The sequence below is a fragment of the Natator depressus genome, chromosome 3 (assembly GCF_965152275.1).
Source record: "Natator depressus isolate rNatDep1 chromosome 3, rNatDep2.hap1, whole genome shotgun sequence".
Taxonomy (NCBI): Eukaryota; Metazoa; Chordata; order Testudines; family Cheloniidae; genus Natator; species Natator depressus.
The window spans coordinates 177546157-177572580 of record NC_134236.1 but is presented as its reverse complement, the minus strand read 5'-3'; the positions used below and the strand labels follow the sequence as shown (position 1 = coordinate 177572580).

At 44.0% G+C, this 26424-nt stretch overlaps 1 long non-coding RNA gene across 1 annotated transcript in view; it reads left to right on the top strand.

Moving 5' to 3' along the window:
• Positions 1-26424, top strand: part of LOC141985365 (uncharacterized) — a 91972-nt gene that overhangs the window by 63884 nt on the left and 1664 nt on the right. The gene's annotated exons all lie outside the window — the stretch shown is intronic.

Here is a 26424-nt window from a genome sequence, read left to right as displayed (position 1 = left end):
TTAGTCTAGCTGCCATGTGTTTGGGAGCTGTGCAGGAAGCGCTGCAGCCCCCCCTCAACAAGACATCACAGACTGATTGTGGCCAGAGTTACAGGCTTGCCTTCAGTGACAGTGTATTGGAGAGGGTACACCAGGAAATAGGCCTCTATTGGAGTGCCCCCCGTGGCCAAGCTAGGAATCACTGTGTTGCCCTTCAAATGTTAACGGGTTAAGTCACTGTACCTAAGGTATTTGCAACGCATCCCTTTCCTCCCAGTCCGAGTAAAATACTGTTTCGCTTTAGCAGGGTTGATGGGCACTTACTGAGGCACACCAGGGCGAGCATCTTTAAGGCTTCAGTGCTTGCCTCTGAACCGTGGCATGCCTGGCATGCTATTGAGTACTTTAAGGGTATGTCTACGAAGGCTGTGCAAGCATACCTCCCAGTGCCGGATAACAGACTGGGCTAGTGGGGGCTTGCATTAGCGCTCTAAATATAGCTGCATAGACAGCGCTTTGAAGGAGCTTGGACTCTGAAGCCTAGGGAGAGTGGTGCGCTTCAGATCTCAAGCTCCAGCCCAAGCCATAATGTCAAAGCGCTGTCTACACAGTTATTTTTAGAACGTTAGCACAAGCCCCTGTAGCCCAAGTGTATCAACCTGGGCTGGGAGGCTCGCTTCTGCAGGCAGTGTTGACAAACCAAAAAGGCTTGGTGCACCGCAGCACTGAGCAACCTTATTAATTACACTATAAACCGTAGTGAGTCTACTTTTCAAAAGGGGAAAACCTAAACGGGACGTACAGATCCCGCACGTAGAGGAAAGTAAATGATGACTGATCTGCATAAGCCTCCAATTGTAGGATTCACATGTCTCTTTACGGTGCTCATACTTGAGAATTGGATCAATACTGATAACTATTAGTAGAAGATCAGGGGTTCCTTCATGAAACAAATTCTGTGGCCCTCAATTCCTTTCTTCAATGTGAATGTCACCTGAGAGAGGTCTGGGGTTTGGCCCTAGTTTTGTTGGTTGGCTTACATTGTAATAAGGTTCTGTACAGAAGACCCATTCTTTTTCAGTATATCAGGGCACTTTGAAGAAAGTATTAAACAAACCTCTTTGAAATGAGCCCCAACAGATTGTAAACTGCAAAGTGTAATGTAATTGAAGCTGATCTCTGCCTTATATGCAGTGTGGTAATTGGAAACTGGCATTCTTTGAAATAAGTACTATTCCTAGGATGCTCCTTGCTATTATGATTTGATCACTTTTAAACAGATATTAAAACTAACCTGGGGTAAGGCCTTATATATGACTTTCTTTGTGCTGGTAGGGAAGGCCAAAGAAGAGACTATTTTAGCTACTTCTTGCTATGCCACTGGTATTAAAATAATAAAAAGCTATGCACAGGAATAGCATAACAAGATAGAAAACCAGTCCTTAGTAATCGTGGCCAAAATAAAGAGGTGACCTAAACAGGGGTTGGGTTACTCCTCTAACCTGGCAGCAGAATGTGGAGCACCAGGATTTCTTTAGCTTTTACTACATCCCATGGGCTGTATAGGAGCCTCCATCCAACCCTATTCCCTCCATGCAGGGATTGTGGCCAGTGGAGGCATGTGGTCATGGACTGTGGCTATGCCCCTGCTACTTCTCTATCCCCAAACCTCCTCTGAGAACTCTCATGGAACTTGCTGTGGTCAAGCATTTCTCTGTAGTACATGGGGGCTGTGGCGTCTGTCCTCCACAATGGAACTGCAGTGGTTCCTCTGCTTTTCTGGTCCATGCAAGACAGGTCCAGAATTTGGCCATAAGGAAAAAGTAAAACAGCTGAAGTCTAGACCTGAGACACAAGCACTGTGTTTTGGGTAGAGCATTGAACTTGCTGAACATTTCTCCAATTTCTTTTTTTCTCTGTGTTTGACACACACTGTTACATGTTTAGAATGGATTTGTCAGTTGTGAATTTATTGGAGAGAATGAACAGAAGAGCCCCTAAAATTATGCAAGGGCTGGATAAAAGAAGTGACTTATAATGAAAGATTGAACTCAAAAAAGATTGAGAGGTGTCTTGATTAGTGTATAAATACTATCCTGGGGGGAAATACTAGGTACTAAAGGGCTCTTTAACAGAAAAAGGCATAGCAAGGACTAATGGCTAGAAGATGAAGCCAGACAAATTCAAATGAGAAAGCAGCCATAATGTAGATGGGTAACTAGGTGAAATTTAATGGCCCACGATATACAGGAAGTCAGACTATATGATCAAATGGTCCCTTCTGACCTTAAACTTTGACTCTTACAGGCCAGTTTCTCACTTGTATGTGCCAAATGAAAAAGCAGAGAACCCCTGTTTTACCTTGTGAGGTGCAAAAATGGGTCCAACTTCTAGGCCAACAGCCATAGATTCCAGAAAGCCAAGGAGATGATGGAGGCAGGAGCACCCCCATGCCCTTGGTCAGAGCTGCAGCATAGGAGTTAATGGTCTCCCACCCACTGGCTCTTCAGCTACTTCCCACTCCTGCTGGCTAGGGAAGACAACACCACATTTCTAGCTCTGAGCTGGAATAAGCCATGTACAGACCATATATAGGTGTTCTACCACTTTGGAAGAGCCTCCTGAAAGAAGATGGCCAATGGGTGTATGACACTCACTTTTTCAAAGGCCATACCAGTCTTTAGGTGGCTCAAAATCACTGGCAAATGCTGATATCCAGCTGTTCTGTCTGCCGGTCAGAGGACCATGTCCTGAATTTCCCCCTTGTGTGCAGGAAGGCTTGTGAGAATTTTATGCAGGCCAAGCATACTGTTAACACTTAACAATCAGACCCATATTTCTCATCCTTCCTCTAAAACGGTTTGTAATAATGGACACTCTGTTTTTGTCACCCAGATTTTGCCTCAATGAATCAGTTCTCTTATCTAATTTAAAAAAATGTTTGCATAAGTCTCCCACATCCTCGACTCCGCGTACCACCCAATCAAAGCCCCACTAATAGCACTGCAGGCTGAGCTGTGGATTTTGAAGGGGTGGGAATATTGCTCACAAAGTTGAGGGGAACTGAATGGGATCATGCATGTATCACCCACAGCTTCCATTGGCTATTGCTGGAATTTTAGGTGCCCAGCACCTCTACAAATCAGGTGACTCCCATTGGTTACCTGCAGTCAGAAACCACTCTTGAAAACTCAGGCCCTAAGAAATTCATAAATAATGCAGTAGTATGAGGGACCAAAGGAAAAAAAGCACTGAAGGAATATGGGATTAATAGGGCCAGCTCTGTGTGTTTGAGGGCCCATTGTGAAAGATCTCCTCAGCTTTCTTGGAACAATCCCCACTGTTCACCCCATATTGTCCTTTGTGATGCTGCGCATCCTGGAGAAGGCAATAGTTAAAAGTACAATAGATGTGCCAATCTTAAAAGTGACTGGTTTCAGAGTAGCAGCCATGTTAGTCTGTATTCGCAAAAAGAAAAAGGAGGACTTGTGGCACCTTAGAGACTAACAAATTTATTTGAGCATAAGCTTTCGTGAGCTACAGCTCACTTCGTCGGATGCATTCAGTGGAAAATACAGTGGGGAGATTTATATACACAGAGAACATGAAACAATGGGTTTTACCATACATACTGTAAGGAGAGTGATCACTTAAGGTGAGCTATTACAGCAGGAGAGCGGGGGCGGGGGGAGGAACCTTTTGTAGTGATAATCAAGGTGGGCCATATCCAGCAGTTGACAAGAATGTCTGAGGAACAGTGGGGGGTGGAATAAACATGGGGAAATAGTTTTTCTATAATAATTATAATAGAAAAACTATTTCCCCATGTTTATTCCACCCCCCACTGTTCCTCAGACATTTTTGTCAACTGCTGGAAATGGCCCACTTTGATTATCACTACAAAAGGTTCCTACCCCCGCCCCCGCTCTCCTGCTGGTAACAGCTCACCTTCAGTGATCACTCTCCTTACAGTATGTATGGTAAAACCCATTGTTTCATGTTCTCTGTGTATATAAATCTCCCCACTGTATTTTCCACTGAATGCATCCGACGAAGTGAGCTGTAGCTCACGAAAGCTTATGCTCAAATAAATTTGTTAGTCTCTAAGGTGCCACAAGTCCTCCTTTTCTTTTTTAAAAGTGATTGACTCCAAGGAACCAGGACCTTGATTACATCTAGGTAGCCTCACTAAACAATAATAACTGTGCTTAGCATGGGCTTCAGTGTGGTTGCACAGGAGTAACTGGGAGCAGAACTTGCTCCAAGATATTTTAAATGTTTAACTTACTTTGCTCCTCCTCATTGCCGGGGTCACTTTGCAGGCAGTCTGCCCCTGTTAGCCCTCTCTTGCAGGACTTTTAAGAACAGTACACACAGGATTTCATGTGGATAAGAACACCCCCTGCCTGGGGCTGATTTAAAAATAAAAAATAAAGTCTCCCTTCACTACAGTTTATACTTAACACTGGTGTCTCCTCTCACAGCCACAGCTCTTCTTTTGTCCCATCCATCCAGTTGGAGCTTAGCCTTCTGCCACTCACCCAATTTCTACATCCAAACTCCATCCAGGTTTCCACACAGGCCCTTCCTACTTCCCTGCAGAGTCCTTCACTCTACACTTTCCTGCCCTGCCCAGTGCTCTTCATAGGGCAATCAGCCTGACCTGTCCCAGGTCTGACCCATTTTGTATTAGGGCTAGCTAGCCCCAGCCCTCCAGGCCTTAAGGGGCAAACCAGTCCCCTATCTCACTCATTTCTACTCACACCCAATCTAAAAGTGCCAGTGGTAGGAGTGCCTCCTTCTCTGGCCAAGGTAAGAGTAACTCTGCCCCCTTCTCTTCCCCAGGGACAGCGTGTGTTGCCTGGGCAGCATTCTCATTTCAGAGCCTGAATTCACATCCTCCTCCATACAGTAGCATGCTGTGTTGCCACTAGACTGGCCTGGGTTATAACTAACAAATTGCCTTTATTTTCTCAGTAGGGAGTGAAGTAAATTATTTAGATTTTTCTTTTTCCATGATCCTTTTGGAAAAATAATTTCCTTTTGAATGTGTTTTTTTCCGTAAACAATCAATTTTGAATTAACACTTAGTCCGTAATTTTGTGCTGATACATTTGGATGTAGCACACCGGTTTTTTAACTAACTACTTTACAAAAATGTCTTGTTTGTTGTTTAACAGGTTCTGTCGTAAAATACTCTGCTGTTTTTCTAATGTTGAGTAATGCATTTATTTTTGGTCTCATAGGACCGTTGGATTGTTGTACCATAAGCAGAGATAGGACTGAGAGGCAGTGTGGTCTAGTAGAGCAGTGGTTCCCAAACTTGTTCCGCTGCTTGTGCAGGGAAAGCCCCTGGCGGGCCGGGCCGGTTTGTTTACCTGCCGCGTCTGCAGGTTCGGCCGATCGCGGCTCCCAGTGGCCACGGTTTGCTGCGGACGCGGCAGGTAAACAAACCGGCCCGGCCCGCCAGGGGCTTTCCCCGCACAAGCGGTGGAACAAGTTTGGGAACCACTGCTCTAGAGGAGAGATGACTGGAAGTCAGCAAATCTGGGTTCTGTTACCAACTCTTCCCCTGACCTTCTGTGTGACCTTGGCTAAGTCACTTCACCTCTCTTGTTTCCTTTCTTACCCTTTGTCTTATCCCCTTAGACTGTAAATGTTTGGGGGGCAGGCACTGTCTCTTAACATATGCAACATGCCTAGCTCAATGGGGTCCCAATCTGATGTGGGGCCTCTAGGCATTACTGTAATACAAATAATAGAATATCAGGGTTGGAAAGGACCTCAGGAGGTCATCTAGTCCAACCCCCTGCTCAAAGTGGGACCAATCCCCAATTTTTGCCCCAGATCCCTAAATGGCCCCCTCAAGGATTGAGCTAATAACCCTGGGTTTAGCAGGCCAATGCTCAAACCACTGAGCTATTCCTCCCCCCCAAATGACTAATAAGAGGTGCCAAATCCACATGTGGCTGTGAACTTCTCTAATCCTAGGACTGGAAGGGACCTCAAGAGGTCACCTAGTCCAGCCCCTGCGTTCATGGCAGGACTAAGTATTATCTAGACCATTCCTGGCAGGTGTCTGTCCAACCTGCTCTTAAAAATCCCCAATGATGAAGAGTCCACAACCTCCCTAGGCAATTTATTCCAGTGCTTAACCACCCTGACAGTTAGGAAGTTTTTCCTAACGTCCAACCTAAACCTCCCTTGCTGCAATTTAAACCCATTGCTTCTTTCCCTATCCTCAGAGGTTAAGAAGAACAATTTTTCTCCCTCCTCATTGAAACAATCTTTTATGTACTTAATGTTTCGGGCGCATGGCTCAGTGGGTTAGTGGTAAACCCATCTCTTTTTCATAAAATAAAAGAGTAAATCACCTCAGCATACTCAATCTATTTGGTATGAAATATAGGAAATGTACTATATTAGGGGCTGATCCTGCACCTTCTTATTGCTGCAAGTCATCTGACTCATATTCATAGTTCCAGTGGATTGGCTTGGACTAGTCACTTGAGGAAGAATGACTTGAAGTAAGAGTCTGCAGGATTTGGCCCTTACCTGTTGCTACTATAGATACTGGGGCACATTTTCAAAGGCACAGTTTTGTGAATGCACACATCCCAATGCACAGGTACAACTTGAGGATAGCGTATGCTCCAAATTGTACTTTTGAAAATCTAGCCCATTATGTGGGTTAATATCGTACGTTAAAAATATTCTGTACAACATAGGTTGTACTACTCATTTTTACACTTTTTTTTACAAATCCTCAAGAGCATATAAATCAGGGGTGGGCAAAGTTCTTGGCCCGAGGGCCACATCTGGGTATGGAAATTGTATGGCAGGCCATGAATGCTCACGAAATTGGGGGTTGGGCTGTGGGAGGGGGTGAGGGCTCTGGCTGGGGGTTTAGGCTCTAGGGTGGGGCCAGAAATGAGGGGTTCAGGGTGTGGGAGGGGGCTCCTGGCTGGGGGTTGAGGCGCAGGGGGTGGGAGTGGTGAGGGCTCCGGCTGGGGGTGTGGGGTCTGGGCTGGGGCTGGGGACGAGGCATTGGGGGTGCAGGAGGTTGCTCCGGGCTGGGACAGAGGAGTTCAGAGGGCAGGAGGGAGATGAGGGCTGGGGTAGGGGGGTTGGGGTGCAGGAGGGGGTCAGGACTGCAGGTTCCAGGTGGCACTTACCTCAAGCAGCTCGCAGAACCAGCAGCATGTCCCCCCCTTTGGCTCCTACCTGGAGGTGCAGCCAGGTGGCTCTGCATGCTGCCCTGTCCACAGGTGCCACCTCTGCAGCTCCCATTGGCCGCGATTCCCAGCCAATGGGAGATGTGGGGGCAGCACTTGGGGCAGTGGCAGCGTGCAGAGCCCCCTGGCTGCCCCTATGTGTAGGAACCGGAGGGGGGACATGCCACTGCTTCTGGGAGCCAGGCGGAGCGGGGCAAATCTCCAATTCCGCTCCCTGGCTGGAGCGGGGCAAGCCCCGGACTCCGCTTCCCGGCGGGAGCTCAAGGGCCAGATTAAAATGTCTGGAGGGCTGGATGCGGCCCCCGGGCCATAGTTTGCCCACCCCGATATAAATTGTGATATCTTACAGAAAAAAAACACCTCACATTCACTGCCAATAATGCATTAGCTGATTCCTTGCTGGGCTATGCTGACCAGTTTCAGGGTTAGCAAGTTAATTTAAAAAGCGCTATTTGTTTACAATTCCTATATGCTTGTGCGGCTGCATTTCCATTCCATTTTGACTGACCGCACCTTATAACTTATGCTGCAGAGTAACAATTGTTTAAATTAATAATACCTCTCTAGAAAATTTCAGCTGATGAATGAAACTTTAAGAATGACATAATGAATAAATAATTTAAAAAATGCAAACAGTCTGATTTTGTACAACTGAATTACAGAGACTGTCAATCTGTTTTGGTCACGATAAATACTTTCCCTAAAAGAACATAAATCCCATGCAGTATCAATACCCTGTATATGTGTATGTAGATACATATGCTGAATAGATCTTTAGTATATGTAAGTATGTATCTCTATACAGTTATGCACTGCATAATATAATGCCTAAATCCCATTGTCTTTCAGTGGGAGTTGGATGCCTAATTCTCTAAAACTCATTTGCAAATCTCAGCCTAGATACAAGATCAGAAGCAGAGGATTTTCTTTCACACACATTATGCATGTGCACCCACACACCCATTGTCTGGCTCCTTGGTAAACGCAGTCATATGATGTGGAATGTGTTCCTTTCATTCCTCTGTTTCCTCTGTCCCTCCTGAGTGCTGTGAGGGATCGATCCATCCTTTTTCTGTCCCTGTGGAGAAAGGGAGCATTTCTTGAGGGAAGGGAAATTCCCTATGACTCTCTATCTTGTGCTGGAAGGGGAGGAATTCTTCACGTCCCAATGGCCTCCACATCTTGGAGGGTATTTTGCCAGTCCCTGTTGGGAAGAGTGAAGAGAAACTGCTTGGTAGCCAATCCTGTTTGAGATGGACAGAGCAGCCAATGTGCACGGAGGGAATCATACAAGCTGCTGGTGCTTGTGTTCCCTTCAGTTGCCTGGTCTGAATAATAGTGCCACAGGCCGCAATTTTAACCGTACTCCCTCCTCCCACCTTTGAAATGTTGGCAGATCAGAATGCACATGCTACATAACACCACTGTTTAGGACTAGAGCCAGATTAAGACATAGGTAACATAGACCCATGCCTAAGGCTCCAGCTTCTGGCATCATTTGGTTACACTGGAATCCAAGCTTTCATTTTTGAAAGAAGCCTTCCCAGTAGCAAAGAAAAGCTTGAAAACATGACCCGAGTGTAACTATACAATGACATCTGCCTGAGTCTGCAGGCAGCCTGAAGAATAGTTGTGCAAGGGGTGAACTGCCCTGTGCATCTCAATGTGGTGCTAATTCTACTACCCATTGCTGGGGGTAGCGGGGCGGGGGCAGGTGTTAGTATATAGGTTTGTTTGTTAACCTGGGATAGAATTTTGGGCTTGATTTTATGGTACTTTTATACTAATATGTGTAAACAAAGAACAAAAGACATTGTGTATGTTGCTTCTGCTTAATTAGCTAGGTTTGTTAGTACAATGGGAACAAATAAGAGCAGCTAAAGTGTTACATGAGCGCACACTTTAAGATTGCCTTAACCCCTATCTCAAGGCAAGGGTCAAGCAAGCAGTCCGAAAGGGCAAAGGGGAATTGGGGGGGGGGAGGTATAAAACACTAAAAGACCAAAGAAATGCCTTACCCCTCCCATGGGGTACAAAAGGGGTGGGACTGTAGGCATCCATTGCAGGTATATCTGGGCCTGCTAAGGAGGAGGAGATGGGAATGGGAATGGGGAACAGAGACACATGCAAAGCTCTGCAGCAACAGAGCTGGGAATGGAACACTGGGAAACAGACTCTGCTGGCGTCTAGAGCTATGGATATGTTTGCTTGGAACTAACCCCAATAAACATGGCATTGCCCGCACTTCAGACTTCTGGTCTTCTGCTTTCTGTCTGCGTGACAAGAACCAGGGGAGGGGATGAAGGGAAAGCCCTCTAACAACAGGCTCTGCTGATTCCAGCCTAGCAAAGGACTGTGTAGTCCGAGAAGAAGAGTGCAGCGTGCCCAGTCCATATATCTGGCTGCTGGGTTCGGATGCCCTTACTATCACACCTGCCTCACTGAGGGGTCGGGGGGGCAGAGAGAATCCCTACTGCTGTGGAGGGAAGTGGGCACCTGCAGCCACTCCTGAAGGAAGAGGGAGCCCCATGTCACTGTCTCTGGGAAAGAAGGGAGCCCCCTACCACCACAGGTATGAAGGTGTGGGGGAGGCCACGTTGTGAGCCGGGGTTCCAGGTTGCCTTGATCTGGCCCTGTTTCAAGCAGGAAGTGAAGAAAACAGTATGTCTGACTGAAGCTGCTACGGGATTTAGGTAGGTAGAATTTTCTTCTCCTGATTGAAATTTGGAAGACAAGACACCTGGACTAAAATCTCTGCTGTAAGTGAGATCACTGTGGTCTAAAAATGACAGTACATGATCCCTAGGACCTCTCTTCTGTCTCATGTGAAAGCCTGCACCCGCAGAGGCCCATTACCCTCCAACACAATAAAGGGGCACTGGTTTAGCACTGGCTCAGAGCAGTGCCATATCAGCAATCCTACTTCAACGCAGCTGAGCCTTTAGACTAAACCAGGACAGTAGCAGCCTGTATGTGTTTTCTGAACCTGATGCAGTGGAAGGATAAAACAAATATGGGACTTCAGAAATACATAGAACTAGAAGCTCATCTTCATTGTTCATCGTAATAGAGGCCACTCACTCCATCAGGGCGTGAATGTGATTTAGTAATAGCCTCTTGCATTTTTGTCACAATAGCCATGACTCAACATTTGCTGTGCACCTGATCTTGTTCATTTGTCCCCACTTCATCATAAAATGTCTCGCTTTTCTTACCCTTCGACTCAGTGGCAGCTGCCATGGTTCCCTCCTACAAGGAGAACCAAACATCACACAATAACTAATCTGTAAAGACAGATGATTTAGTCTTTTAAAAGACCTAAAATGCCACAGTTGTTTCCAGAATTATCTGATTTAGCTGCTTGAGACTTTATAGGGCCAAAAATAACCCTCAACCTTTTTCTCCTTGGTTGGTTAAAGTGGCACAGTAAGTGACTAATGAATGAGACACACAGTAGAACTTCAGAGTTACAAACACCTCATAACTCTGAAATGTTCATAACTCTGAACACAACCTTATGTTTGTCCTGTCAGAAGTGTACAACTGAACAGTGACTAAATACAGCTTTGAAACTTTACTGTGCAGAAGAAAAATGCTGCTTTCTCTTTATTTTTTTAGTAGTCTACGGTTACCACAGTCCTGTACTGTACTTGCTTTTTTGTTTTTTGTCTGCTGCTGCCTGATTGTGTACTTCCAGTTCCAAGTGAGCCGTGTGGTTGACTGGTCAGTTTGTAACTCTGGTGTTCATAGCTCTGAGGTTCTACCGTACATTTCCTGCAGGCATAATGGGCACATCTATTTCACAGCAGGAAAAAAAATACACTGGAAAAATATTTGACTGGTCAAGTAGCGTTGTGTTGACAGATACAGAACTATTGCTGCTTAACTAGTACTATCGTGGTATATGGCTCATGGACTACATACATTCATTGCATAAGATCGCTCAGTGTATTATAAACATCATCCCCAGCTGTGCTGGTGCACATAAAAGCCGTGTTCACAATGGACCCTGCACATCTAATTATTCGATGGCACTAGCTATGTGTACTTTGTTGATGGATGCTCCCTAGTACATTAAATTGTAGCTTTTATAGCAGATTCCTGAACGTTCTTTGGACTTTCAACTTAAAATATTCCCTTGTCCTTGCCTGGATGGTTGCAGTGCCCATAAGAGCTAAATTATCGCATACACTGCTCAGGATGAGGAGCACCTTATGTGGTGGATGGAGGCATCGTGAGTGTGGAAGTCAGTACACCAGGAACATGATGATCTTATTAAGCAGCATGGCTGGCTACACTTGTCAGAAGGGTGGTGTATGCTGTTTCATTACCTACACTCATGAGAGAGAGCTACAGCACAGGTGCCGGTTCTAATTTACCCTAGGGGGTGCTCAATCCCCACTCAGCCCCAGGTCCCATCCCCACGCCACCACTTCTCCAAGGCCCCAACGCCACCCCACCTTTTCCCCACCTCTTTCCGCACCCTCCCCCGAGCGTGCCCTTTCCCTGCTCCTCCCCCTCCCTCCCAGCGCCTCCTGCATGCCGAGGAACAGCTGTTCCGCAATGTTCAAGAGGCGCTGGGAGGGAGGGGGAGGAGTTGATTGGTGGGGGGGGAGACGTCGGCAGGTGGGAGTGGAGGGGAGCTTGGCTGCTGGTGGGTACTAAGCACCCACTAATTTTTCTCTGTGGGTGCTCCTATGAGCTATAGCTCTGCTCCCGTTTGGCTTAGACATACCCCTTCTGACCTACGCAGTGTTGTTGTAGCCATGTTGGTCCTGGAATTTTAGAGAGACAAGGTGGGTGAGGTAGTATCTTTTATTGAACCAACTTGTCTCTCTCACCAACAGAAGCTGGTCCAATAAAAGATATTACCTCTCCCACCTTTTCCTTCCGACCTGGTTAACTCTGCAGCAGCATGGGAGTCCTCACTGAACTCCTCACTGCTAGAAGCCAAACTCAATCCTGCATGTGAGTGCCTGGGGAATGGGGCTTCTTGTGTCTTCTCTTAAGTGCACTCATGCAAAGCCAGACAGAATTTGGCTCCTAATTTCCAAATCAAGGAACATATTCACTTTACATTTTATTTTGTTTTGCGCAGAGAGAGCCACAGGTATTCAACCATGAATTCTCCCTTGCCTGCTGTCCAAGCCAGGCATGGGATATCTGTGAGGGCTCTCATCATCTTAACAATGTAGCTGATGCATAATAGAACTTTCACTTACCTTAGTCTGGATTGTCTCCAGTATATTCCAGTACTTAGCTGCATCACTGCAGAAACCCAGAGGGTTGGTCCAACTCAAATACTAAGAGCTATGGGTTCTCTTGAAACTGGGCGACTGGTCAACAAAATGGCAGATGAAATTCAATGTTGATAAATGCAAAGTAATGCACATTGGGAAACATAATACCAACTATACAAACAAAATGTTGGCGGGGGGGGGGTCTAAACTGGCTGTTACCACTCAAGAAAGATCTTGGAGTCATTGTGGATAGTTCTCTGAAAACATCCACTCACTGTGCAGTGCAGTCAAAAAAGCGAACAGAATGTTGGGACTCATTCAAAAAGGGATAGAAAATAAGTCAGAAAATATCATGTTGCCACAATATAAATCCATGGTACGCCCACACCTTGAATACTGCGTGCAGATGTGGTCGCCCCATCTCAAAAAAGTTATATTGGAATTGAAAAAGGTTCAGAAAAGGGCAACAAAAATTATTAGGGATATGGAACGGCTTCCATATGAGGAGAGATTAATAAGACTGGGACTCTTCAGCTTGGAAAAGAGACAACTAAGGGGGGATATGATAGAGGTCTATAAAATCATGACTGGTATGGAAAAAGTAAATAAGGAAGTGTTATTTACTCCTTACAACACAAGAGCAAGGGATCGTCAAATGAAATTAATAGGCAGCAAGTTTAAAACAAACAAAAGGAAGTACTTTTTCACACAACGCACAGTCAACATGTGGAACTCCTTGCTCTGGTTCAAAAAAGAGCTAGATAAGTTCATGGAGGATAGGTCTATCAATGGCTATTAGCCAGGATGGACAGAGATGGTGTCCCTAGCCTCTGTTTGCCAGAATCTGGGAATGGGCAACAAGGGATGGATCACTTGATGATTAACTGTTCTGTTCATTCCCTCTGGGGCACCTGGCATTGGCCACTGTCGGAAGACAGGATAGTGGGCTAGATGGAACTTTGGTCTGACCCAGTATGGCTGTTCTTATGTCCTTATGTTCATTCCTACCAAACACTAATATAAAAAGTGGTATAACATCCCCCCCACCAATGGCCTCAAAATACTGCAGTGACCCTATAAGAAACTGCAGTATTTCTGACTGCCACTGCAAAGCACTGTCCGATTTTGTTTTTAATAAAGGAAGCAGCTTGGTATCACACCTCTCAGCCTTATTTGGCTCAAGGTGTGAGAGTCTAGGGGTGAAATCCTGAAATGGCAAAGCTCCCATTGACAGCAAACATCTGGGGTGAAATCATGATTCCATTGATCTGCAGTTAATTCTGCTTTGTGGTACTCTGCTGGTTGGACCCCTGCACTATCCTTTCTTGCCACAATGAAACCCTTTCCAATTCTACATTTAATTGTGGAAGCTGGAAATATACCCTTTCCAAAAGACAGTTGTTCCTTTGGTTCATGCAGCAGTCGTCAGCATTAATTTCTAATACTAGTGGTGACTGAAGTGTTTTACAACAAATTGCTTGACAGTTGGTGAGCTGAGATCTTGGCCCTTACATGATCACATTCCTCTGCCACCATGGAAATCACAGCAGCTGTGGACATTTTCAACAATACATTTAATTGGAATTTTAAGCTTAAATGCCAACTTCAGTAATACTAATGTGTTTTGCATCAGTGGGTCATGCAGTGGAAGACCACCTTTACCAGAATTGAAGAGTGGAAAAAATTTGGCACTGCTGAAGATTACATTTCAGAATATATTAATATTTTCTATAAGGGCCCTATTCAGCAGACCTTATCTATGCAACTCTCACCAAATTGGGCCCTTGCTATTGCATTATACGACTAGCTATCTAAACTGCCATGACCAGGATTAAACATGGTTCTGACAAAGACACGTCAGAATATGGTTTATTCTTGCCTGTGCTGAGAGGTATCTATAACTATGTTAGCCCATGTTTTAGCAGCAGTATGACAGCCTGTCAACAGACATCTCCAAAATGTTTCCACTTGTTTCCATGTTAGAGATGCATGTTGAGAGGCTGTCAGATACCGACGATAAAACGTGGTTCTCTAACAGGTTTAAACATGTAGCTAGATCCGCAGCTTGTGTAAAGCAGTGTAACTCCATTCACTTAAATGGAACTATGCTGATTTACATCATCTGAGGATCTGGACCCAGGTTATTTATGTAATGTAGACAGGGCTAAAAAGTTGTTTGGCATACAAATATTTCTAGATATTCCAACCTTGCAAACATTCCTTTTCTTCATTAGCTGAGTAGCAACTTCTTGGGGCATACGCTTATGTAAGACTCTTGCATACGTCCTTATGATATGTAAAGATAAAGTTACAAAACAGTCAGGCAACTGTTAAGATAAAATGTAGTGTTGTGGTTACAAAGACAAACAGAGAGCTGTCCTTTACAAGTACAAATTTCCCTTTTCATGCTGATATACTGAGATATTACAGGATTTCAACATTAAATGCAAAAATTGTGTTTAATGCAACATTAAGATTGCAAATTTGAACACAGGACTTGTCAACTGTGTGGTTCACACAACACGGTTAATTTGGTCACGTTGCATATACTGTATCTTCTGTTATACATTTAATAGTCTAGCCACTAATCAAAACTATTACTTATGTACAAAGGGGCAGAATAAGGGCCTAATCCTGCTTCAATTGAAGTCAGTGGCAAAAGTCCCAGCAACTTTAACAAGAGCGGAATTGAGCTCTTAATACCAGAACATTAACTCTTGCCTTTCATGACTTTCTGGTATTCAGATGTACAACTCTGGGGCCAAACTGAGTATGTCTACACTGCAATTAAACACCTGTGACTCGGTTTTGGGTGGTGGGGCTGTAAATTGCAGTGTAGACGTTCAGGCTTGGGCTGGAGCCTGGGCAAAGGGACCCTGCGAGAGGAGAGAGTCCCAGAGCCTGGACTCCAGTCTGAGCCTGAATGTCTAGACTGCAATTTTACAGCCAAGCAGCCTGAACCCCCGCAAGCCTGAGTCAGCTGACATAGGCCAGCTGCCGGTGTTTAATTGCACTGTAGACATACTCACTGTGGCTCTAAATTACTGGTAGGGTATGGGAATGAAGAGGGACCTGCACTACAGCAGGAACCCCTTCTGGAAAAATCCTATCGAGTTTAGAATGAAATGAGAAACATTCTATGTTTTTGGAGCATTGTATAGAATTTAATGAAACATTCAGTCCCTGTCACAGAGTTATCTAGGGTGGTTCAAAAAATCGATAGAAAGGATTTCATTCTCTATTAAACTTTTATATAGCTCCTTTCACTCCAGTGTCTGAGCAGCTAAATACCCAGATAGATGATATAGGCTGAACAGAATAGAAAGTCTATGGTACCCTATTGATTCTAGCCCTGTTAAAGTCTACAGGACTTTTATACATGGGATCCCCAGAATTCTGGCTGACTCCGCCACAATTGCTTCACAGGCTCAGAGAAAATACATGCTGGAGTGGGAATCCCGCCTTTGAAAGGGTGCAGCATGTGCCCCTGAAGTGCTGGTTCGGCATGACTCTGCCCTCCCCGCATTCCCTCTGGCCCCGCTGGGGAATATTTTACTAGTTGGTTGTATCTCGCTATAGTCCCTGTGCTGCATTTTAGTCCTAGCCCTCTAGGAATGCTGACCGTATTCAATTAACATTTTGATTTGCACAGTAGGAAGCGCTCTCTGGCATGGCTGGATCCCTTTGCCTGTTGTACCGGATAACAAGCTCAATCGGTATTTCACATTTCATTTTTTCCGGGAGATATTTTTGGCTAAAACCTGTTATAAAAATATAGCCTTCTAATCCATTATCAATCATATGGTCAAACTTAATGCATCCCGCTACGTGGCAAGGTTGGTGTGTACTAGTGAAGAGCATTTAGCTGTAATAGAACTGTACTAAAGAAATCATGTTAAATGTCAGGAGGCAGAAGCTTCTCCTAGCAACTTTATTGTCCTCTAGGACGGTTCTCCCCTTTGTCCTGATGTAGGTCTCTCATGTTTCCCAAAGCAGGGCAATGTTCCAACAAGCCTGGGAGCAATATAAATGATATGGGCAAAGAACACCTGTATGTTTTACCTTGTCAGGCTGACTTTGCAATGAAGACACAAAAATTAGATATGTAAATAAATTCTTATTGGCTGCTGTATGTTACATCACGCAGTTCTGTGCATCACAAAGGACTGCTGGGAATTCTTTGGAAAATGTTGTCAGTAGTTAAATTTTGCAACTGGATGGCTTAGGAGTGATAATGAGACCTCTAAGTCATCACTTTGCATCCAGATCAGGTCAATAGTGATTGAAAGTTATAATCTGAAGGTTGTTTAGTAACCTGAGCAAAATGGGTGATCCAAGTCCAGTTCTTGGTGGACAGGTGTCCATATTGTAAAACCTAACAACTTGGTTGGCACCAATTCACATCCATGTTGGCAGTCTTGGTAGGGATGCCACAGGCTTCAATGGGCATGAAGTTTGAATTATGTTCTTACCCCTGAAGAGGTCTCTCCATGTTGGAGCTGGGGCAGAAGATACTGTTGCTACCTGGTATGTTCCTGTTTCATGGATAGGGCACTCCAGTCTCTAGGGTGGTCCACTGAATTTGTTTTGTGAACAATGTATTTATACCCACCTGCAAAATGTTTGTGGTTTTTTAAACCTACAGGTATAGGGTCTGATCCTCATTCAAATAGTCCCATTGACATGAATTCGCACTACTTGAGTGAGGAAGGGGTAATCCTGGGTAGGCATAACAATATTCAGATGTGCCTCAAGTGCAACATAACTTTATAATGTAGACCAGGCCCAAGTGAGGTTCCTCACTACCCCATTCTGATTGGCCATCCACCCAGAATGTCCCTCCTTGCCTCCCTGAGCCCAGTTCCTGTGGCTTTACAACACTCTTCAGTCTAGTGATTCCATCCCTTGTGACAAACAGTAGCTCCTGCACAGGGCCAAGCACTATTTAGTCATGTGAATAACAGTTGCAGATCAGGACTATGGGTACCAGCTAATAGTGCTGTGCGAATTAACAGCTGTTTTCTTATGCTTTTGCTCACAAAGCTAATGGTTTTGGTTGTTAATTTGAGGCAGTGTCAGATGTTGCCACTTCCACCATAAAGGACTATTTTCCCTGGAAAAACAATTCCATCTCCTAGGCAAAACCATTAATTTAGCGCAATTCACCTTAGGGGGGGAGTTTAAGTTTTGCCCCATAGGAGTCTGGAGACAGGGTGAGAGTCAGGAAGTTCTGAGTTCTAACCTTGGCTCTGCCAAGGATTTTCAGTGTGGCCTGTGTAAATTGCTTCACATCTCTGCATCAGTTTTCTCATCAGTAAAATGGGTATGCAAATAGTTATTTACCCCACAGGGCTGTGGGAAGGTGTAATGAGTTTATAGAGCTTTGAACAGTGAAAATGCTATAGTATTTATGGTCACACAGATCCTACTCTAATGGGCTCTTATATAAATGACAGTAAATAAATAAAATGACAGTTTTCCACCTGTTTATAAAGGCATTTGTTTTATCACAGATTTGATCAGAGCCTGCAAGAACAGGATTTTTCATTGGCCTTGAATTGTCTTACAGCTTTGGTGTTATATGAAGAACTTAAGAACAAGCTCTTAATTTATTCAGCCCTGTGACTTATTAAATAAAAGCCAAATGTTTGATGGCAACATATAGGAGCAATTAGTCATTGATTTTTTAAAAAAAATCATAATTGGGTTAATTGGTTACCTGCTGTGATATGGGCTAGAGATGTTTTTTTCCAATGTCTCAGAGATTTAAAACCTGCTTGCATGACAGTGAAATAGAATTAAAACAGCATGACAAGAATAAAAGACAATATTAGATCAAACATAAAACCTGATTTGCCCCTAAGGGTACAGCTATTTACATTCAGGAAGGTTTCCCTGGCCAGTGTCTCTTCGCAGTATTCAGACAGCACAGCTCTTTCTAGCAGCTTTCTGTACCTTTAGCCAGAGGAGTCCCCTTTCCACTCTGCTTGCTGCATTGCACCACTGATTTACTGAAGACATCATCCTCAGAAGGATGCTCTTCTAACTCACCTCTGAGATCTGCTTGCTTTTCTCCTCTGACAATTAGGTTTAAATGTGCTGAAGCAAAGTACTCATCCTCAACAGTTGTATGGCTTGTTAAGTGATAAATTGCTAAAATTACGTATGACCTCATTTGATAGATTGTCTAAAAAGGAATTTGCTAATGCAGTCTCATCTTGATGTATAACACTTGCAATGAATTACACATACACAAACTGTTGTGCTGGCTGTCAAAATTGGGTATTTTTATTCTGCTAGAAATGCTATTTCTGGGCCAGCCCAGTGGCCTACTGGTAACATTCTGCATTGCCACATGAGACCCAGATCGCATTTCAGCTTGTAGCTTTGCCCTGGAGCCAGCGAGGGCTGAGAAGGATGCAGAGGCAGTGTGCCCTTTATGGCACTGATTGTTTCTGGAGGGTGTCTTTTCCTGTCCCCTTCAACCAGAGGGATAGTGACTCTGATATCTGGGCCTGAGGGTGGGGAGATCACTGGAGAAGCAAAGTACTCCCTGCCCTGTCCACATCCTCCCAAGGGAAAATATTATTTAGAGCAACCACCTGGCAATGTTCTGCATGACTCTAAGAGGATTTGACTCCCAGTCCTAGCTGCCTGGGTCAGAAGGTGGGGTTTGGTATACAGCATCCTCAGCCTCTGGGATGAGGGAGTGCCTTGTTTCCTGCAGCCATCTTCAATGGGAAGAAGTGAAACCTGCTTTAACAAAGAGGACAGTGCTGAAATCAAGGGAGGAAGGAGCTTCAAGAAAGAGTTTCCAGAAAATGCTATTTCTCAATGTTAGTATACTACTCTCCTAGTATCTTCTTTTAAACATACCTTATACACATCTGGACCAAATACTGGAGGCCACAAGGAACTTGGCTGCTTCCAGTATGTTCTTCAGGGATCAAGAAGGGACAGACTTCTTCTCTCCCCAGCCAGAGAGTTCCTCTGCAACCAACTATTCCACCCTGATGTGCAGGGAGTCTTTGGGATTGTGCTGCATGGCATGCAGGAGGGCCTGTGTGTGTCCTGAGCAAAAGACACGTCTGTTCCCCTGAAATCCTGACCTCCCCTTCAATATAGGATGGGGGAGGATGGAGCAGAATTTGCCTCCCCTCAGTGCACTGGATGTCTCAATCTAAACTGTAGATTCTCTAATCTTCATTTGTACTGAGTAAAAATCTGAATGCAGACTTCCTCATGATTAATAACTAGTTTATCTCTTAAAAGTAGTAGAAACCCAAGTACATCATTGCACAAGAAAACCCTGAAACCAAATCTCACAAGGGAAACCTGCAGGTTGCCTTTATAAGATTACTCCTACAGAGAGGGACTGGAAGGACTCTGTGTATTATCAAAATGTATAAGCAAAGGGAATGCTTACAATAGACTGCAGTGGTGTTTAGAACACCCTAGGGCTGCACTGACTAACTTATCATACCAAATAAGTATTTCACGCTTATCCACTCTGGGTGAAACCCACTCTTCCTCAGTAAAGCCTGTGTAGTCAGGCTGGATGTGAGCAGAGAGAGTGCAGAGGGACTGGGGCAGTGAAATACCTTCCAGGTCAAGCTTCATGCACTGAGGTGCATTCCACAGCATATGAGCTGGAATAGCAATTGCAGCCCCTTCACACCAGTTGTGTGCAGTGTTGGGTTCAGTGCAAATAGAGATCTATGGCTCCTTTCCTGGCCTTCTGTATCAGCTTGTGGCACAGCTCTTATCAGTAGTGTGTATGTGGGAGCAGTGGGGAAGGATCCTCTGCAGATATTTTCAATGCATACCTACAGCGCCTTGCACTCAGTCTCTGCACCACAGGTGAATTCCACCCTGGTCTGTTCAAACAGATGTGTTATTTATTCTAGTAAATGTTGCATTACAACGTGGGCTAGTCCCACTTAAACACATGCTAACTATAGCATCTGAACACTTAGATTTCTGTGAAATTGTCAGAAGGAAAGTAAGTATTAAAATAAACTCAGGATCCTTCCCATCCCTGTGTCTTTGCTTCCCTTTGGAAATGTACTAATAGGTTGCCAAAAGAGGGCAAATATTTTGATCTGAAAGCATAGGATCTGTAGAGTTTTTGAACTGTATGTGATGTGTTTTTCTGATTCCATTTTGGCTTTCAGCCTCATGGCAGGCGCTTGATTAGAATTAAGGAGGTCAAGCGATTAAAAAAATTAATCGTGATTAATCACGATCAATTGCACGATTAATCGCACTGTTAATGCTCGAATACCATTTATGTAAATATTTTTGGATGTTTTCTATATTTTCAAATATATTGATTTCAATTACAACAAAGAATACAAAGTGTACAGTGCTCACTTTATATTTATTTTTTATTACAAATATTTACACTGTAAAAAAACAAATAATATTTTTCAGTTCACTTAATACAAATACTGTAGTGCAATCTCTTTATCATGAAAGTTGAACTTACAAATGTAGAATTATGTACAAAAAACCCTGCATTCAATAAAACAATGTAAAACTTTAGCGCCTACAAGTCCAATCAGGCCTACTTCTTGTTCTGCCAATCGCTCAGACAAACAAGTTTGTTTACATTTGTAGAAGATAATGCTGCCTGCTTCTTGTTTACAATGTCACCTGAAAGTGAGAACAGATGTTCACATGACACTGTTGTAGCCGGCGTCACAAGTTATTTACATGCCAAATGAGCTAAAGATTCATATGTCCCTTCATGCTTCAACCACCATTCCAGAGGACATGCATCCATGCTGATGATGGCTACCCCTCTGTTACTGTAATTAAGAAGTGGGCAGCATTATCTCCCGTAAATGTAAACAAAAGTGTTTCTCTTATAGCGATTGGTTGAAAAAGAAGTAGCACTGAGTGGAGTTGTAGGCTCTAAAGTTTTACATCGTTTTGTTTTTGAGTGCAATTATATAACAAAAAACCCCTATATTTGTAAGTTGCACTTTCATGATAAAGAGATTGCACTACAGTACTTGTATGAGGTGAATTGAAAAATACTATTTCTTTTGTTTATCATTTTTACAATGCAAATATTTGTAATAAAAAATAATATAAAGTGAGCATTACAGCACAGAATACAAAGTGTACAAATGAAATCGATATAATTGAAAATGTAGAAAAACATCCAAAAATATTTAATACATTTCAATTGGTATTCTATTCTTTAACAGTGAGATTAATTGCGATTAACTTTTTTAATCACGATTAATTTTTTGAGTTAATCGCGTGAGTTAACTGCGATTAATCAACAGCCCTAATTAGAATATGTACCACACAATAACTCAAGTGCTGAATATTCACAATTACTGTGATGATTATAGGAGTATGAACATTAAAGAAAGAAAAGTCCTCTTAGAGTCCATCTCCTTGCAAGTGTAGGATATAGTCCCTTGATAGAGGATGCAGTATATCAAGATGTATCAGATATTTATTTAGTATTGGTGATAGATACTTCACAAACTTGGGTGCACTGTAAATCTGAAAACAAAAAAAAAAAGGATTAAAGTAGATATGAGTGTAGTTTCCAAGATTGGGCCTGTACTGTACAATATAATGAAAGGTACATACATTAGACTTTTAGGTTCAGATTAGCTATTATTTGTAAATAACAGTGGCTCATGTGTAGAACTCTCACTTATTTGGTATCAGTGCCTACAAGTGCTGATAACTTTAATTCCTCCAATGGTAAAAGCAGATTGCAATTCTAAGACCTACCTTCTCTAAAGGTGTTTGGAGCCTTCCTTCACTTATAGGCTACTGGACCGTGTAGAATGCAGTGGCTGCTGGTCACTAGGGGCTACCAGGGCTCTGCCTCCACCAATTAAATCCTCTCTCCTTTCTTTCTTTAAACAAACAAACCTTTGAGGGATGGTGTCTTTCTCTCCAATAGCTCAATGGAGCAAACTGCAGGGGGTGGGCAGCCCGTTCAAGAGAGAAGCAGAAGAGATGGGGCTGGCAGATACTAGTCCTTTAAGTGCTGCAACAGAGTGCAATATCTGGGAAAGGAAAGGCAGCCACAGACACTGCCAACCCCTTCAGGACAACAGCACCATAGAGCAGGGGTGGGCAAAATACGGCCCAATGACACTTGGACATATACAGCGACAGCAGATCAAGGAGCTGTGCACTAGCTTCGTGCTGATGTTCTCAGCCACCCCAGGACAGACCAAATGGGCATACCACTCCATTGACACAGGTAATGCTCGCTCAATTAGAGCCCAACCTTACCGGGTGTCTCCTCAAGCCAAAACTGCTATAGAACGGAAGATCCAGGACATGCTACAGATGGGGGTAATCTGCCCCTCTAACAGTGCATGGGCATTTCCAGTGGTTCTAGTTCCCAAACCAGATGGGGAGATACGCTTTTGCGTGGACTACCATAAGCTAAATGTTGTAACTCGCCCAGACAACTATTGAATGCCATGCACAGATGAGCTACTGGAGAAACTAGGATGTGCCCAGTTCATCTCTATCTTAGACTTAACCAAGGGGTGCTGGCAAGTACCTCTGGATGAATCTGCCAAGGAAAGGTCAGCCTTCATCATCCATGTTGGGCTGTATGAATTTAATGTGCTCTCTTTCGGGCTGCGAAATGCACCCACCACTTTCCAAAAACTTGTAGATAGTCTCCTAGCGGGACTGAGAGAATCTGCAGTCGCCTACCTTGATGATGTGGCCATATTTTCTGATTCATGGGCAGAACACCTGGAGCATCTGCAAAAAGTCTTGGAGCGCATAAGGGAGGTAGGACTAACTGTTAAGGCTAAGAAGTGTCAAATAGGCCTAAACAGAGTGACTTACCTTGGACACCAGATGGGTCAAGGAACTATCAACCCCCCCTACAGGCCAAAGTGGATGCTATCCAAAAGTGGCCTGTCCCAAAGTCAAAGAAACAGTCCAATCCTTCTTAGGCTTGGCCGGGTATTACAGGTGATTTGTACTGCACTAAAGCCAACTCGCCACCCCACTGACAGCCCTAACCAGAAAGAAACAGCCAAATGCAGTTCAGTGGACTGAAGAGTGTCAGAAGGCCTTTAACCAGCTTAAAGCGACACTCATGTCTGACCCTGTGCTAAGGGCCCCAGACTTTGACAAACCATTCCTAGTAACCACAGATGCATACGAGCGTGGTGTGGGAGCAGATTTAATGCAGGAAGGACTGGATCAAGAATTCCATCCTGTCGTGTTTCTCAGCAAAAAACTGTCTGAGAGGAAAAGCCACTGGTCAATCAGTGAAAAGAAATGCTATGCCATTTTGTACGCTCTGGAAAAGCTACACCCATACGTTTGGGGATGGCGTTTCCACCTACAAACCGACCTTGCTGCGCTGAAGTGGCTTCATACCGTCAAGGACAATAATAAAAAAACTTCTTCGGTGGAGTTTAGCTCTCCAAGATTTTGATTTTGAAATACAACACATTTCAGGAGCTTCTAACAAAGTGGCTGATGCCCTCTCCCATGAAAGTTTCCCAGAATCAACTGATTAAAATCATCCTTGAAATGTGGAAAAAATTGTTAGTTTTTATATAATCAGTAGTATATCTAGAGGTACATGCGTCTTATTAATTGTTTTCTCCTACAGCTCCAGGAAGAAATCACAGCCAGTGTGGAGCAGGCTGTCCAGCATCATCTGTGATTTGGGGGGCGTGTCATAAACATCCAGCTAAGGGTAGCATAAAATTCCTCCTTTACCTGTAAAGGGTTAAGAAGCTCAAATAACCTGGTTGGCACCTGACCAAAAGGACCAATAAGGGGAGAAGATATTTTCAAATCTGTGGGGGAAGGTTTTTGTTTTGTTTTTCTTTGTGTTCTCTCCAGGACAGAGAAGGACCAGGGCAGGAAAAATACATCTCCTAAAGCCTTATCTGAAATAAACATCTAAGATTACAAATGATAAGTAATAGCAAGGAAATGCGTTAGGTTACCTTTTGTTTTAGCTTGTGAATTTTTCCTACGCTAAGGGGGAGGTTTATACCTGTTTTTTGTACCTTTAAAGCTTTTCCTAGAGGGGAATCCTCCTGTATTTTAAATCTTATTACCCTGTAAAATTACCTTCCATCCTGATTTTACAGAGGTGCTTCTTTTACTTTTTTCTTTATAATAAAATTCTGTATTTAAGAATCTGATTGGGTTTTTAGTGTCCTAAAAACCCAAGGGTCTGGTCTGTGCTCACCTTGGTTACTCTCAAGCTTCCCCAGGAAAGGGGGTGAAGGAGCTTGGGGGCGGGGAATATTTTGGGGAAAACAGGAACTCCAAGTGGTCCTTTTCCTAAATCTTTGTCTAACTCACTTCATGGTGGCAGCGATACCGTCCAAGGACAAGGAAGAATTTGTGCCTTGGGGAAGTTTTTAACCTAAGCTGGTAGAAATAAGCTTAGGGGGTCTTTCATGCGGGTCCCCACATTGGTACCCTGGAGTTCAGAGTTGGGACGGAACCCTGACAGGCTGGATCTGGCCCATCTCACATTTCTGTCCGGCCCGCCAGGTGCTTTGGTTGCCCCTTCGCAATCTCCAGACAGCTAAAAGTCCCGCAGCTCAGCAGGGTGCTCAGGCAGGCTGCCTGCATGCCATGGCCCCACGCCACTCCGGGAAGATGCCGGCTACTGCTGGCATGTCTCTGCGTGCCCACTGTCTGCCCACTGAACTGTATTCCATGTGGGCTCCCTGCACCTCAGCATGGGGGACAAGTTGGGGGACAGAACACAATGGGCTGATAGATCCATGCTGTTCCTCCCTGTGGAGGATAGAGGATGTAGTGCCCATAGAAGCTACTGCAACTCTGAAGCTCTCTATTAGAGAACACAAATGTGCATCTCTGTGACAAACTGCACTAAAGTGCAAACAAAATGGCTGCCACTCTCTGCAGACAGCAGTGTCCTTGGAGATTTAAAGGTGCAGCATACAAATAAGAAATGCATAACAGCTACATATCTAAACCCACCCCAGTTTTGGAGACGGAAACTCTCTTTCTACTGGAATAACATTGTATTATCAGGTGTCAATGGCTTTATTATAGATTTCAGAATACAGTGGAAATTAGGCCCATTTGAAGGTGGCATGCTCTATTCCAGAGTTAGTGGAGAAAGAAAAGTAAAACAGGCCCCCCACAGTTCTGCCTTTCTGTCAGCCATATGGAGCACCTTTTCTTTGGTTCATAGTGGTGTTGTCTATCTTGCTGTCTTTGCTGGCTGTTTCCCTTATGCTCCTGTTGACACAAGGATCATTTTCTGAAAAAACTCCCGTTGTTGTTGTTAATCCCAGTCCAGCTGCACATGTGTTAGTGCTGTTGGGAGCCTTGATGTAGATGGTTTGCTGGCTGCCACTGGCACTTCTAACATGGTCATCTAAACCTCTTCAGGCAGCAACCCACTAGGACTCACCAATATTGCTAATGCTGGTGGAGCGGAATTACTGTTTGCAACAGAAATGTTTAGAAAATGTCCCTGCTGTAGTCAGAGCTGAGTGTACAAGTGCTGAATGGAGGCCAGTTCTTTAGTTATTTATTTCTGTATTGAGACTCAGAAGACCTGAGTTCCATTCCCCACTCTGATACTAGCCTGCTGGGTGACCTTGGGCAAGTCACTTCATCACTCTGTGCCTCAGTTTCTGCATCTGTAAAAAGGGGATAATAATGCTGACCTCTTTTGCAAAACGCTTTGAGATCTACTGACAAAGAGCACTATGTAAAAGCTGGGTATTTATTTATTTATTTATTTTATTGTCTTCTTCAGCTGTAAAATGTTCAGTAAAACGATGGAAAAAATATCAATCATCAAGCAAAAACCGATTTTCTCTTCTTTCCAAGTTACCATGCACCAATTTCTCCTTTGCTTTGCATAGTGAATATCAAATATGATTTGCACTGGTGCAAATGGCTACTCATGGTGCAGAGCACAGAGAGTCAGGCTCCATGCGAAAAGAGAGCGG